Genomic DNA, 13,574 nt, shown 5'->3' with positions numbered 1-13,574 from the left:
ACTTCTTTAAAGATGTGTTGCTCTAGTAGACATCTGATTCTTGTTCTTCATTCTCCTTCTGTATAAACTACTTATAGGTTCTTGAAACTACTTAATCCACAGAAAAATTAAATTGTAGAGATGGGATATTAATCTGTTTTGTTCACTTACATCTTCCTAATGCCTATTAGAGTGCCTGCGTATCAAAGACAATCAGTAAATATTAATTGAATATACTAATGAATTCAATCTTCCCTCCCATCTATTCCTTCCTCCCTGTAGTCATACAGAAACATTTTCTGTCAGACACTGTGCTAGAGGCTGAGGATACAACAGACAGTGGATAAAAGAGACACAGTTCCACGCCCAGATGGAACAATGAGTAATTTTTAAAATTAGAGAAATACAGTCATATGCAATGCTGTTTTGATTAACTAGGGACCACATACATATATGATAGTAGTCCCATAAGATTATAATATTGTATTTTTACTGTATCTTTTATGTATTATTTACCTATTTTTCCTTTTAGTTGATGTGTAATAATTGTACATATTTAGGAGTAATACAGAGTGGTATTTTAATATGCATATATAATGTATAATGATACAATCAGGGTAATTAGCATATCCATCATTTCAAACATGCATCACTTCTTTGTGTTGTGAACATTCAAAATCCTCTCCTCTAGGTTTTTGAAAAATATACAATAAATTGCAGTTAACCACATTTAACCAACAGTGCTGTCAGAAGCTATGATTTTGAGTCTGTTAACCAACCTCTCCCTACCCTCTCCTTCCCCCACCCTTCCCAGCCTCTAATAGCCACAATTCTGTTCTCTACTTTCATGAGCTTAAACATTTTTTTCAGCTTCTACATGTACATAAGAACATGCAGTATTTATCTTTCTGTGCCTGAACTTATTTTGTTTAACATAATGTCCTCCAGGCTCATCCATGTTGCTGTAAATGACAGAATTTCATTCTTTATATGGCTGAATAGTATTCCATTGTGTATATATACCACATTTTCTTTAATTACTCATCTGTTAATGGACATTTTGGTTGATTCCATACCTTAGCTATTGTGAACAGTGATGCATTAAACATGCGGGTGCAGGTATCCCATTGATATACTGATTCCTTTCCTTTAAAAATACCCAGTAGTGGGATTGTTGGATTGCATGGCAGTCCTAATTTTAATATATATTTTAAACCACTATACTGTTTCCCATAATGGTTATACTAATTTACTTTCCCACCAACAGTGTCTAAGAGTTCCCTTTTCTTTAGCATTTTTTATTTTTTTATTTTTTATTTTTTGATCATAGCCATTCAAACTCGGATAAGATGAAATATCACTGTGGTTTTGGTTTGTATTTCCCTGATGATTAGTGATGTCAAGCATTTTTTAATGTACTTGTTGGACATTTGTATGCCTTCTTTTGAGAAATGTCTGTTTAGTTTATTTGTGCACATTTTAATTGGATATTTGTTTTTTGGCTGTTGAGTTATTTGACCTCCTTACGTGTTCCAGATATTAGTTTCTTGTTGGATGAACAGTCTGTAAATATTTTCACCCAGAGTGGAGTTGCCTCTTCACTCTGTTGATTGTTTCCTTTGCTGTCCAGAAACTTTTCAGTAAAATATAATCCCATTTGTCTATTTTTGTTTTTGCTGCCTGTGCTTTTGACATCTTAGCCATAAAATCTTTGACTAGACCAATATTCTGAACTGTTTCCCCTGCTTTCCTCAAGTAGTTGCATAGTTTGGGATCTTACCTTTAAGTCTTTAATCCATTTTGAGTTAATTTTTGTATATGGTGAGAGATTCGGGCCTGGTTTCATTTTTCTGCACACAGATATCGAGTTTTCCCACACCATTTATTAAAGAGGGTGTCCCTTCCCGAATGTATATTGATGCCTTTGTTGAAAATCAGTTGGCTGTAAATATATGAACTTATTTCTGGGTTCTCTATTCTGTTCCATTGGTCTATGTGTATGTTTTTATACCAATATCATGCTGGTTTGGTTATGGTAGCTTTGTAGTCTATTTTGAAGGTGCAGTGTGATGCCTCCAGCTTTTTCTTTTTGCTTTGGGATTGCTTTGACTATTCAGCGTCTTTTGTGGTTCTATGTAGATTTTAGGAATTTTTCTATTTCATTTATACCTTTATACAGAATAATACTGTATAAGATCTTCAGAATTAATAATGTTAAAATGACCATACCACCCAAAGCAATCTATAGATTCAATGCAACTCCTATTGTTACCCTGTGACAAGGAGCTTAGAGAGCATTTAACAGGGGGACTCATTCTAGGTAGTGGTTTTTCAGTCTCTACTTAAAAACATTCAGCAATATAACTCTCTACTTAGAATAAGGAAGATCTCTTTTAGGACACATGTAATTGTTTCAAAGTTCATCTTAGATTTTAAAAAGATACATTTTCCTGTTTATTGTCTATGTTAATTGCTTTGCTTCTGCCTCCTTCTCCCCTCTCTTCCAAGGGACAGGCCTTGGAATCTTTGAACACAGCGATTATAGCTCTCCTGTTTTCTCTTTTCCTGGTCAAATGTTTTGTTTCTTCAGTTATTCTCTACATAAAATTGGTCACCATTCCAGTCGGTGTCCTTGTTGCATGTTCTTAAAGCACAACTTATAGTACCCATAACTGAACAAAGTCAGCGGGATAGGAAGTCCAATTATCTCCCTCTGGATGCCATGTGATTATGAACTCCATCTATGCTTACTTTATTTTTCTTAGCAGACATGTTGCTGCACTACTGACTAAAATTAACATTGCATTTAACCAAGCCAATACCTCCAAAACTTTAAATTACATGTGGACCATTTGAAAAACTGGTTAAAACCAATTATCAAATTCTAACTCAGTAAGCTTGAGGTGGATTCTCAGATAATTTCTACGAATTCTCAGGTGCTAGTCCACAGACCACACTTTTAGTAGCACAGAAGTAAACCACTGAAGGCCAAACCACCTCAATCACTACCTGAGTTGCATCAATTATTTTTGTAAATCTATTTGAGCTATTAAAGTTCTCCTCTTTAAAATTAATTCATAGTTTTATATTTTTAAATCTTGATACAATAACACTGCATCTGATCTATTTCTTCTTATTTTGTGTTGATAACTTTACTATCATTAAAATTTTATTTTCCTTTATGGTAAAACAGACTAATATTTGACTTAAGATATTTCTTAGATGATGAACTAATATTCAAAACAAAAAAATACTATATAAACTTGAGTTATCATTACATCAAGAAATGCTTCAAGTTTGATTATTTCAGTGAAACAACTTGAAACAAAATGATATTCAATAAACTTCAAGCGGATTTTACAAATTTTACATGTTAATAGAGGCTACCAGAGATATATGCCTATCCAGGGTAGTATACATTTCATTGGACCATTAGTTAAATTTTATCCCCCTTCCCCCACCAATCTCTGGACTCTTTCCAGACTTATTTTCCCAGGACCACCTGTTCAATTTGTTATGGTTGCTTCCTCATGTAATACCTAAAATAATGCTGGTTCAGCTATAGAACTCCATCCCATACCCTCTGGGACACAAAGCTATCTGGAAATTCACTATAATTCAACAAAGATCGGTTACTTGGAAGTTAGGTCTATAGAATTATATTCCCACTTGAATAGGTTTTCTCATGGTTACTTCCTTATCAGAGACAAATTCCATGACAAAATATTTTATTATTATACATCCTTTCAGAATTCTTGTGAATTAAGCAGGAGTAATTACAATTATGATAGCACTGAGACACAAAATTATGAAATGGATTATCCAGAGTAGGTTGCTTACTCTCAGTAAAAGTCAAAGCTAGTTAAATTATGACATGAGAATCACTGAGAAGTTACATTATATATTACTGCTATTGCCAGAACTAGACAGAATATAAATTAAACGATGTTTTCCCATGGTAATATTCTCCGTGTAACTGGAGTTTAACAATTTAGCTGGAAATGAAAGTAATATTAAAGAATGGGAGCAGACGACAAAGTGGAAACAAACAAACGAAAAATGAGTTAAAACATCCATAAGCACATATTGGAAGGAAAGTTTAGAATTAAGACCAAGACATAAACTGTACAACACTGTCTTCTTTATAGCTCTTTGGTTGGATGCTACAATCTTTCCCCATCACATATGACAAAAACACCTCATGAAGCCTTTTTTTTTTTTTTTTTTTTTTTTGAGATGGAGTCTTGCTCTGTTGCCCAGGCTGGAGTGCACTGGTGTAATCTCAGCTCACTGCAACCTTCGCCTCCTGAGTTCAAGCAATTCTCTGCCTCAGCCTCCCGAGCAGCTGGGATTACAGGCGTCTGCCACCATGCCCAGCTAAGTTTTGTATTAAAACTAAAAGTAGAGATGGGGTTTCACCACCTTGACCAGGCTGGTCTTGAACTCTTGACCTGGTGATCCACCCGCCTTGGCCTCCCAAACTGCTGGGCCTACAGACATGAGCCACCATGCCCGGCCAGCATTTTGTTATTTGAAGAAAGAAGTAGAACACCGATCAGGTAATTATATCCAAAAAAAAATGAACTAAAATGTCATAAACTGGCTATTTTTTGACACAAGCACTTATTAACCTCATTTACAAAAAGAGAGTAAGTTATGATTATATTTACTTATGCACCAAAACAGAAAATAACTTCATTTAACTTGAAAGTAACAGTAGGGCACACTCTATATAACTTGGGAGAGATTGAATGACATATTTAATATGCAAACCAAAAGGACCTTTAAGTAAAATTAGTACTCTCAGCAGAGTAACCTCCTTTTATCTGTAACAACCAAAAAGTCAAAGAGCATAGGGTAGATCAACTTTGGCATTTCAACTTTAACAAAACTCTACCTAATAAATGATTTACAGTCAATGAAAACAGTTGCCAAAACATTTTTCCAAGTGCATGTGCTTTCCAACAGATAGAAATATTGAATTGGAATTGAGACAATATCTAGGAAACCATGTCCCAAATACATCTATGAACAGTTACTTAGAAACTTAAAATACATAGAGACATAAAAGAGATGTAAGTATGCTAAAACTGGGGATCTGTTCAGGCTCCAAAAATTATTATTACTTATTGGCTTAAATAAGCCTCAAGTCACAAAATGACTTTCAACTAGGCATGTCTTCACCAAACTGTGTTGCTGAAAGGTGTTACTGGTGTTTGCACTGTGAAGCACGAATTTGGTTGAATTTCTGCTAAATTTGGAATTGTCTATACAGGTTATCTAATTAGGAAGCCACTGTCTAGGGAAAGACTAAAATGTAGTCACAAAGAACCTAAAAATACTTTTAAAAAATAACACTTGTTAGGTTACATTAGAAAATGTTAGGTTAGATTACATTTTTTTTTTTACAAGAAATAAAAAAAAAAGTAGACAAGAAATAAAAATGTTCCACTAAAGAAACAGCCAACCCCACAAGTATTCCTTAAGATACTGACAATATGGCTAATGAGCAAAGTGAACATGGTCTTAATCCTGCACCTAGGCCTACATTTGCAACTTGGTTCTTAAAAGTGGCCATTTTTCTTCACCTGACTAAGGCATTTAGGGTCCTTGCACACATGTTCTTCTCTTCTTAATGGTTACTGTGCACTGTAACATAATTAACTGCTTTTGTTTACCTTTTCCATTAGAAAATAAACTCCTTGAGAGCAAGGAATAGGGCTCATTAACTAACATTTCTCAGGAAATAATAGGCACTTAGCAAATGTTTGGGCCATGAACGAATGAATGTGTCCCAAATTCACCAGACTGTGGAAGCCAGCAAGAAGATCTGACCATCTCTTGGAGAAGAAATAAAGAATGGTAACTGTGCAACAAGTTATTAGCTTAAGTGGAATTTAAAGGCAGACATAGTGAAGAAATGAAGAGAAGGAAAGAGGAAGAAATTCAAGCCAAGTGGCATAAATGTTGCCCTTGGGGAAATAAGATCAGAGATTCTAAGTCCAATGTAAAAATCAGGAATGGAGTTGCTCATTTTAAGTACAGATTTTCCAGTCTTTAAGGGAAAAAGGCCCTAGAAATAACTATCCTTTGACTTGCAGATGAAAAGTGAACTCATGGTCAAATGGTATGATAATCACAATCCTGATATCACATATATTCTCACTCATATGAAGTTATACAAAACTACTCAGGCTGGTTATTAAAGAAGTATTCTTAATTAAAGAGAAGGGTTGGCTGGATGTGGTGGCTCACACCTGTAATCCCAGCACTTTGGGAGGCCGAGGTGTGTAGATCGCTTGAGGACAGGAGTTTGAGACCAGCCTGGCCAACATGGTGAAACCTTGTCTCTACTGATATGGTTTGGCTATGTCCCCACCCAAATGTCATCTTGAATTGTAACTATCACAATTCCTACACGTCATGGGAGGAACTGGTGGGAGGTGATTGAATTATGGGGGCGGGTCTTACCTGTGCTGTTCTCGTGATAGTGAATGAGTCTCACAAGAACTGATGGTTTTAAAAACAGGAGTTTCCCTGCACAGCCTCTCTCTTTTTGCCTGCTGTCATCCATGTAAGATGTGACTTGCTCCTCCTTGCCTTCTGCCATGATTGTGAGGCCTCCCCAGCCACGTAGAACTGTAAGTCCATTAAACTTCTTTTTTTTTTTTTCCCCAGTCTTGGGTATGTCTTTATCAGCAGCATGAAAATGGACTCTATAAACCTCAGTGTTACGTGGCTCTGCAAGATGATCCAACGTGTTGGAACAGCCACGTTTAAAACATATATCTCTTGCCTCTTGGTGCCAAAGCTCTTCCTGCTACAGCTCATGGCACTTCAGCGCAACAAACAGGTACCATGATCCACATGGAGTGTAGAACTTAGACACACACAGAAAAGAGACTGTCAACATGCTAGACAATTCTACAATGAGCATAGTGAGTTCCTGAGAGCAGGGACTTTCAGAAAGCCTGATGGTAAGCCTTAGAGATATACAAGAGCCAGTGGACATTGTAGACATTTGCTGTCTGTTCCTGAGACTTCCCACCATGTTCCAAAGATGGGGCAGGCATAACTGTTTGGAATTGACTTATTTAGTGGCATGGCTACTAATGCTTATATTTGGATTAGATCAAAACAACACAGATTATAAGTTCCATGAGAGGGACTTATTTATATATGAATCCCCATGGCCTCTAGAACTGTTGGTGCTTTGGAAAGGATGAATGGAAGGGAGGAGCATAAACTATAGGCTTGTTCCTTGTCTCAAATTTCAGATACTCTTGCCTTTAAAAGGATGGTAAAATAAATGCTTCACTTACAACTTCAAGATAAAATTATTTCCTTTTTGAACATGGAGAAACGTATGAAACCCACATTTGAGGGAGGAATGTGTCAATTGTATCACCAAGTATGCATATCTGCCTTAGGTAAAAGACACATGAGGAAAGAATTACTTGAAGTAGTTTGTTCTCACTTATGCTTTGTCCTTCACTTTGGTGTGATCTGAGGATTAACATTTTGCAGGATGGAAAGTGCATTCAACTAATGATAAGCAAAACTTTCTTACATCAGAATGCCTCCTTTCCATAAGACATCTAAAACTCATCAGAGGAAACTCAACAGACCCTCATTTTTGGAGGACCAAATGAAAAGGCCATAGAGAAAGAAACATTTTAAGACTTCAAAAAACAGAGGTGATATTCTAACCAAGAAACTGTCTGGGCTCTATCTTGGGTTCCTATATCTGCCCTCTAACAACAAACACATACAAATACCCTTTGAAGTTACAATGTTATTTTTGGTTACAATTAGTGTCAGGGAAATCAATGGCTTTTTCATAACATGCACTTGTTCTTACCTTTTTCTGATCAGTTCTGTCACCCTTGAATTGAATTCACCTTGCACATTCAGGTATGTGACCACGTGCTAACATTTTGGGGGGATGGGTTGTTCAAATGGCCAGGATTATTATTTATTGTTAAGAAAATTAAAATCTACAAAGTAGCTTCAAAAGCTTTTCTCTAAGTTAGCAGCTGGATTTATTGTTAAAAACATACATGTGAGCATGAGAGCACACTCTTGCACACATGCACGAGCACATGCACACACACACAGTTATAAACTGAAGAGATGTCAACACCCTTTAGAGGTTACAGGTTAGTTCACCAGTTAAAGAAGAATGTGCTGAGTTGAAACTGATCTTTACATAGGTAAATACATATTTCCACAAGAGACCACTCAATCATCCTCCAATCACTGTTGCTAACGGGGTAGAAAAAAGAGGTCTACATTTTCCAAAAGAAAAGGAATTTCTAATAAAGACCATCTGTAACTTGGCTCTCTCCATGCTATCAATTAGGAATACTTAAAAGACATTCCCTTTCACAAATATATTTCTGCAACCTACAGAAAAGGGGTAAAATTTCAGTAACAAATATACCTTTGATGAACTCCTGACATACCAGAATAACAAGGAAAAAAAAACAGGCCCACCACCATCTTAGAGAGAATCATAGAGAGATCTAGTGGCCCTTCTAGTTAATGCATGGGATACAGTGATAAGAGGAAAAGAAAGGTATTTGGGTTTCTTCTTCTCATTCCACGTCTTCAGGGTACATGGAAAATATTCTAAGACTAGAATTGTCAAGAATTTTGGCTGTAGATTCTTTCACTCAAAGAAGTTTCTATCAGAAACCTGATTTGATAAACAAACAAAAGAGGAATTTCTCTGATGGAATTGGCTGTGTCCCTATATCCTCCTCTCTGGGTGCCACACTAGGAAGAAGCCCGGGGTGGTTAGGAATCAAGTATAAACATTTATGTTCTATAATGTGAGTCACACATGTAACTTTTAATTTTCTATTAGGTACATTAAAAAGGTAAAAGGAAACAAGTAAAATTAATTTTAATATTTTAAGGCAATATATCTAACATATTATAATTTCAATATATAAGCAATAGAACATTTGTTTAGATATTTTACATTCTTTTTTATACTAAGTTTTTGAAATCAAATGTGTCTTTTACTCTTAGCTCACCTCAATTCAGACCTGTCACATTCAAGAGCTCAAAAGCCACATGTGGTTAGTGGCTACCCTATTAGACAATGTACGTATAGAATATTTCCCCCAGAGCTTTTCTCATTCCCCTCTCACCTACCCAGCAGATTGAGTCCCTCTCCTTTTTTCTTTGTCTGGGGTAGTATGTGCTTTCATAAAACCCCTCTACTAAGCAAAACTGTTCTATTTTGTTTTACAAACTTAAACCACATTCACGAGTTAACTATTATTCATTTCTATTAATCTGTTTACTACTCATTAAATTAAATCTTTTAAATAAAAATAAAATAGAAAAACTGCTCTGCTGTATAACAGCTAAGGAATGAATCACTAACCTCACTAATTCAAGCCTCAGTTTCCTTATATATAAAATGTGGATAATAATACCCTCCTTGTATATGGCTGTGGGGAGGATTAGAGACAAAAATAGTATCAATTCCCTAACTAGGTACTTTGCACACTGTGGGTTTTCAGTGAAAAGTGGGCACTACTATTTAGTGTAGGTAGGGAAGGGAGAGCTCTCTGCACCCTCCTCCTCATACTGGATGCATTTAATCCAGATGAAGGAGAGACGAGGGGAAGCAGTCCTGAATGCTCTTAGCTTCCCAACCTCCCTCTCAAACCCCTCAAAAGCTCCTCAAGCCACTACTCAGGATAGGTGGCGATGAACAGAAAAGTGTAGGGAATGGCAAAAAGTAGAAGACCACAAATATTTTCTTTGGTTTCTCGTTTTTTCTCCTCATTTCTCCCTTTGTTTCTCTTTCCTCTCTCCAGAGCGCTTTCTCCCTCCCCTCTCTCTTCTCTTCTTCCACCTCCTTTCTTTTCTCCCTTCCTTCCTTCTCTTTTTCTCCCATAAAAGGGGCTTGGGGAAATCTTCAACTAGTTGGAGCTGTCCATCTCTAACACCTCTCCTTAAAACTGCAAGTCCATTTTAGGAAATATGGAGAAATACAGTTTACGAGTATCGATTGTTATAAATGAGAAAGACACAACATATACACCTCTCTATACAGTAGCGAAGATGATATGAGAAAAGGGTGTTAGCTAAAAAGGCAAGCAAAGTTGGAGACTGACAGAGGGCCCACAGAAAATACTATCTTTTATATTACAGTGATATCAACACAGGCTTTTCTTGTTTTTCTTTTTTTTGAGACCAAGTCTGGCACTGTCACCCTGGCTAGAGTACAATGGCATGATCTTGGCTCATTGTAACTTCCGCCTCCCAGGTTCACGCCATTCTCCTGCCTCGGTTTCCCAAGGAGCTGGGATTACAGGCTCACACCCCCACACCAGGCTAATTTTTTGTATTTTTAGTTGAGATGGGGTTTCACAGTTGACCGGACTGGTTTTGAACTCCTGACCTCGTGATCCGCCTGCCTCAGCTTCCGAAAATGCTGGGATTACAGGCATGAGCCTCTGTGCCTGGCCAAATATAAATGCTCTACTTCTTTTTTTTTTTTTTTTTTGAGACACAGTCTCGCTCTGTCGCCCCGGCTGGAGTGCAATGGCACGTTCTTGGCTCACTGCAACCTCCACTGCCTGGGTTCAAGCAATTCTCTTGCCTTAGCCTCCTGAGTATCTGGGATTACAGGCACCCATCACCACGTCCAGCTAATTTTTTGTATTTTTAGTAGAGACAGGGTTTTGTCATGTTGGCCAGCCTGGTCTCGAACTCCTGACCTCAGGTAATCTGCCCGCCTCGGCCTCTCAAAGTGCTGGGCTTTCAGGCGTGAGCCACCACGCCCGGCCCAACACAGGCTTTTCTAAGAACAGAAAAGATGGGTGGAAAGGGCCTGTGAGAATATCGCACCTCCACCCTAGCCCAGATGAGGCTGTGAGGAGAACTTCTGGCTTAGGTTTCTAGGAAAAGGAAAACTGCTACTGCCTGCTCAGGGGTTTAAGAGCCTAGGATCATTGATACCTGATCTGTCATCTATGGAGTGTGTGTGTATGTGTACGTCATGTGTGTGTGTGAAATATATGTGCATGTGTGCTTATATGCACATAAATCTGTGAATGTTTGTATGCACATGTCTGTGTGTGTGTTTGTATGTGTGTGCCCATTTGCCTGCATGTATGTAAACGTGTTTGCCCTGTCTTTGGGCAGATGTCGTCACATGTGTATGTTTATGTGTATGTACTTGCGGTGGGTGTGGAGGGAGGCTGACTTTTTTGCCAACACTAAAGCAGTATCAGACATTGCATGCCTATTCCTCCCCATTGTTCTTTCTGCTTTTTCTTTTCCATCGAGGAAGAGAGAAAGAAATAAACATCCATTTGAGAGAAGTCACTGGCTTTGGTCTAGGCTTGTCCATGAATGGCCCTCAATGAAACTATGTCTGCTTTAGGAGAAAAGACTAAGGGACCAAATTATAGTTTGGAAATTAACACCCAACTCTTCCCTACCTCTTTCCTCTCCTTTCTCTAACCCTTCTTGCTCTGCACGGTCTTGGGAGTAAAGCTGAAATGTTTATAAATTCCAGTTTTAAGAACTGTCCCACCTCTAACACCACTTCCTCTGTAGGTCACATAGGCTCATTTTAAAACAAAAATCTTGATTGTCTGTCATAAATTGAAATCATACTCTTTTAAATGACAACTAAAAGGGCTGTAATGTAGCCCCAAAAGAAATGCCTTCTGAAACTTTCCTCTGAGCAAACCAATGAAAATAAACCAATGAAAACACACAAGCTGGGCTTCCCTGGAGCTACAGAGTGAGGTCTATGGTTGCCTCAGCCTATGCCCTGCTGTCTTCTGGGTTAACCCAAGCAAGGAGACTGGATCAAACAGCCCTGAGGGCTGGCTGTTGTTGCAAGCCAAGGCTAGCAAGAGTCCAACACCCATTAATTCTAGTATTTTCATAAAATTTTCATATTTTAATAATTTTTTTTTTGAGGTGGAGTCTGGCTCTGTCTCCCAGGCTGGAGTGCAATGGCGTGATCTTGGCTCACTGCAACCTCCGCCTCCTAGGTTCAGGTGATTCTCCTCCCTCAGCCTCCTGAGTAGTTGGGATTACAGGCTCACGCCACCATGCCCAGCTAATTTTTGTATTTTTAGTAGAGACGGGGTTTCTCCATGTTGGTCAGTCAGACTGGTCTCGAACTCCTGACCACAGGTGATCCACCCACCTCGGCCTCCCAAAGTGCTGAGATTATAGTCATGAGCCACTGTGCCCAGCCTATGTTAATGATTTTATTTATTTATTTATTTATTTATTTATTTATTTATTTATTTTCAGGCTGGAGTGCAATGGGGCGATCTTGGCTCACTGCAACCTCTGCCCCACTAGTTCAAGTGATTCTCTTGCCTCAGCCTCCCGAGTAGCTGGGATTACAGGCATGTGCCAACACGCCCGGCTAATTTTTGTATTATTTTTAGTAGAGATGGGGTTTTGCCACATTGGTCAGGCTGTTCTTGAACTCCTGACCTCAGGTGATCCACCTGCCTCCGCCTCCCACAGTGCTAGGATTACAGATGTGAGACACCGTGTCTGGCCATGATTATTTCTTATATATATTTCCTCAATCTTCTGATGATGCAAACTCCAATGAAGAGGGCCCTTAATTTCTTCTCAAAACTCCAGCCTACCGCATGTTGCTTCTTAACATCTGAACGTCTGTTCAACTCTGTCATTACTCTTACTTTCAGAGAGTCATAACCCAGATGGACAAAGATGTACTGAGGCTGCGGTTACCTTGGAAGAGTTTTTCATGGTGTGTGATCAAACATTTTATCTTATTTGAAAGTCATCCACTGCCTGAGCTAAGAAGTTAGTCAAATGGCATGTGCTAATGTCTTACCATATGTGCTAATTCTAGCTTAGGAGTGGGTGAACATTGCCCCAAAACTGTTCTCTCTTGAATAGGAGCTACTTCACTCATTTAACTAAATATGCCTCAAGCACTTGCTAGATCAAAGGCATACAGAAAGTAAAATAATTTTAAATTGTAGCCTTTGCTCTCTGTAAGACATAAGCACATGAAAAATAACTACTGATATAAGGTAGTCAGTGACAAGTTACTATATTTTAGGTTCTCTGTGGGTAGAAGCGCATCTCATTCATCACTGTACCCTGTGCCTGTGCATACTTGGTGCTCAACAAATATTTATCAGATGAACGAATGGCATGCCAGAGAAGGAGCAGGGGGAATGAGAAATAGAAGAGCTTTGCCAATAGGGTTATTTAGGAAAGATTTAATATCCTACAGGAGGCTGGACTGCAGGATTTTGATTGGTAGTAGAAATGCATTGAGGAAAAAGTTTGAGAAAAGATATACTATTGCATGGTCCACTGTGCCACTTCATATTCCTAATATCTGATAAATCTTTAGGGCCCATTTAACCAAAAGGAATAAAAACACAGCATACTGGCCTTTTAGAAGACATATGATATGGTTCCTTCAAGAATAATATTATACAACTTTCAATTATAAGGAAAGAGATGGTTTGTGTGAAATACAGGAAAACATTCTAAAAAACACTAGCTCTGTGGTGATCCCACATGTATTATTATTTTTAATTTTTAAAAAATAG

General features: G+C 38.0%; 1 protein-coding gene across 11 annotated transcripts in view; it reads right to left on the bottom strand.

Moving 5' to 3' along the window:
* Positions 1-13,574, bottom strand: part of PARD3B (par-3 family cell polarity regulator beta) — a 1,076,689-nt gene that overhangs the window by 283,892 nt on the left and 779,223 nt on the right. The window lies entirely within an intron of this gene.

Source organism: Pongo abelii, chromosome 11 (genome assembly GCF_028885655.2).
Source record: "Pongo abelii isolate AG06213 chromosome 11, NHGRI_mPonAbe1-v2.0_pri, whole genome shotgun sequence".
Classification (NCBI taxonomy): domain Eukaryota; kingdom Metazoa; phylum Chordata; class Mammalia; order Primates; family Hominidae; genus Pongo; species Pongo abelii.
The sequence above is the reverse complement of the archived record's forward strand: the minus strand, read 5'-3'. Positions and strand labels throughout refer to the sequence as shown.